Source organism: Colletes latitarsis, chromosome 12 (assembly GCF_051014445.1).
Source record: "Colletes latitarsis isolate SP2378_abdomen chromosome 12, iyColLati1, whole genome shotgun sequence".
Lineage (NCBI taxonomy): Eukaryota > Metazoa > Arthropoda > Insecta > Hymenoptera > Colletidae > Colletes > Colletes latitarsis.
Window position 1 is genome coordinate 25,884,648 of NC_135145.1, and position 3,774 is coordinate 25,888,421.

A 3,774-nucleotide genomic window follows, 5' to 3' on the forward strand; every position below is an offset into this window, starting at 1 on the left:
ACTATTTCCAGCGAGATACCAGCCTAACAGAGTCATCAAAATGCAATAGGTGATATTTGCACGTGGAAATATTCAGTAAATCTTCAGTAGCAACTTGGAGAGTTTGCAGAGAGTGAAATGGATGGTAAACAAATGTTATTTTATATAAAAAAGTCACTTTTTTACAGGTTTTCTTCCTTCGAAGTGTAAAATATAATTTTTAAAATGTCCAAAATATGAGAATATAAAATATCAGACAAATAATTGTTGAAACGTTATTGAGAGAATTTTTTTTATTTGTGAAATTTGCAATATTTTGAGCTCGATTGAATATTTAATTTTAGTATGAATTTAGTATGAGATATGCATTGATAAATAATTTGAGTAAGGATGAAATACGTAGTTTATTTAATTTTATGAAGGAAATAATAATGAAGGAAATAATAGATTGAATTTAGAGAATTGAATTTTTTTTATTGAGTGAATTAGTTTTTATTATTTGATTTTAAATTCAATTTGATTCTTTGGAGAATTATTTTATGTAATAAAGAAAATTGAATTTTTTAAATATTTTAAATTGTATTTAATTTTGTTAATTTTTAATTTTTAAAATTGAAAATTAACAAAATTAGATGAAATATAATTGGATTTTTTAAATACCTTAAATTATATTTAATTTTGTTAATTTTTACTTTTTAAAATTGAAAATTAACAAAATTAGATTAAATATAATTTAAATATTTAAAGAATTCAATTTTCTTTATTGAGTGAATTAGTTTTTATTATTTGATTCTAAATTCAATTTAATTCTTTGAAGAATTATTTTATGTAATAAAGAAAATTGAATTTTATAAATATTTTAAATTATATTTAATTTTGTTAATTTTTAATTTTTAGAATTCAATTTTCTTTGATGAGTGATTTAATTTTTATTATTTAATTCTAAATTCAATTTGATTCTTTGAAGAATTATTTTATGTAATAAAGAAAATTGAATTTTTTAAATATTTTAAATTGTATTTAATTGTGTTACTTTTTAATTTTTAAAATTGAAAATTAACAAAATTAGATTAAATATAATTTAAATATTTTAAAAATTCAATTTTCTTTAATGAGTGAATTAATTTTTATTATTTAATTCTAAATTCAATTTGATTCTTTGGAGAATTATTTTACCCAAAACAAATAAAATTGAATTTTAAAAATTAAAAATTGAAAATTAACAAAATTAGATGAAATATAATTTAAAATATTTAAAAAATTTAATTTTCTTTAATGAGTAAATTAATTGTTATTATTTCATTCTAAATTCAATTTAATTCTCTAAAAAATTATTTTACTCAACAAATAAAATTGAATTTTAAAAATTAAACATTGAAAATTAACAAAATTAGATTAAATATAATTTAAAATATTTAGAAAATTCAATTTTCTTCAATGAGTAAATTAAATAATAAATTAATTCTCATTATTTAATTCTAAATTGAATTTAATTCTCTAAAAAATTATTTTACCCAAATAAAATTGAATTTTAAAAATTAAAAACAGAAAATTAACAAAATTAGATGAAATACAATTTAAAATATTTAAAAAATTCAATTTTCTTCAATGAGTAAATTAAATAATAAATTAATTCTCATTATTTAATTCTAAATTCAATTCAAATCTTTACAGAATTATTTTACTGAATAAAGAAAATTGAATTTTAAAAATTGAAAATTGAAAATTAACAAAATTAGATTAAATACAATATAAAATATTTAAAAAATTCAATTTTCTCCAATGAGTAAATTAAATAATAAATTAATTCTCATTATTTAATTCTAAATTCAATTTAATTCTTCAAAGAATTATTTTTCCAACAAAGAAATTTTTAAACTAATTTCATTTAATTATAATTCTCATATTTAAACAAATATCAAATTAATTTCATTTAATTATAATTCTCAAATTTAAAAACAAATTTTAAATCAATTTCATTTAATTATAATTCTCAAATTTAAAACTAATTCCAAATGAATTTCATTTAATTATAATTCTTATATTTAAACAAATTTTAAATTAATTCCATTTAATTATAATTCTCAAATTTAAAAACAAATTTCAAATTAATTTCATTTAATTATAATTCTCATATTTAAACAAATTTAAAATCAATTTCATTTAACTATAATTCTCATATTTAACAAAAATTTCAAATCAATTTCATTTAATTATAATTCTCAAATTTAAACAAAATTTTAAATTAATTTCATTTAATTACAATTTTCATATTTAAAACAAATTTCAAATTAATTTCATTTAATTATAAATCTAAAATTTAAACAAATTTTAAATTAATTCCATTTAACTATAATTCTCATATTTAAACAAATTTAAAATCAATTTCCTTTAATTATAATTCTCATATTTAACGAAAATATCAAATCAATTTCATTTAACTATAATTCTCATATTTAAAACAAATTTAAAATCAATTTCATTTAATTATAATTCTCATATTTAACAAAAATATCAAATTAATTCCATTTAATTACAATTCTCTTATTTAAACAAATTTAAAATCAATTTCATTTAATTATAATTCTCATATTTAACAAAAATATCAAATTAATTCCATTTAATTATAATTCTCAAATTTAAAACAAATTTTAAATCAATTTCATTTAACTATAATTCTCAAATTAAAAAATAATTTCAAATTAATTCCATTTAATTACAATTCTCATATTTAAACAAATTTAAAATCAATTTCATTTAACTATAATTCTCATATTTAACAAAAATATCAAATTAATTCCATTTAATTATAATTCTCAAATTAAAAACAAATTTTAAATCAATTTCATTTAATTATAATTCTCAAATTTAAGAAAAATTTCAAATCAATTTCATTTAATTATAATTCTCATATTTAAACAAATTTAAAATCAATTTCATTTAATTATAATTCTCAAATTTAAACAAAATTTTAAATTAATTTCATTTAATTACAATTCTCATACTAAAAACAATTTCAAATGAATTCCATTTAATTATAATTCTCATATTTAAAACAAATTTCAAATCAATTTCATTTAATTATAATTCTCAAATTTAAAAACAATTTCAAATGAATTCCATTTAATTATAATTCTCATATTTAAACAAATTTTAAACAAACTCCATTTATCTATAATTCTCATATTTAAACAAATTTAAAATTAATTTCATTTAATAAAAATTCTCAAATTTAACAAAAATTTCAAATTAATTCCATTTAATTACAATTCTCATACTAAAAAAAAATTTCAAATCAATTCCATTCAATAATAATTCTCAAATTTAAACAAATTTCAAATTAATCCCACTAAATAATAATTCTCATACCAAAAAAAATGAAAACCAATTTCCTAATCACAAATAACATTATTCCAATTCTAAATAAACAAACTACTACGCAATAATAAATAACATCTCCAAATCTCTCGCAATTCGAATCTCGAATGACACTGAATAATTCCCAGAAAACTCTGCAATTACACAGCCATTATTTCCCGATCGTGGGACACGGAACGCGAGATTTAAGAAACCCCCTCCCAAACAATAGCGCCAGATTACTTTGCACAAGTATCTTTTTATCACTTTTATTGCCTAATTATAGAATCAATTCAGAACTAAATAACTATTATAAAAGTTTCGAGCGAGTCATGGAGTCCATTGCTTGCACTGTGCTTTATCGTCGATGCTGGGGGGTGGGGGGGAGTGGAGACACAATAAGAAGGAAGCGTTTGCCATAGCATTTTCCGTGCACTC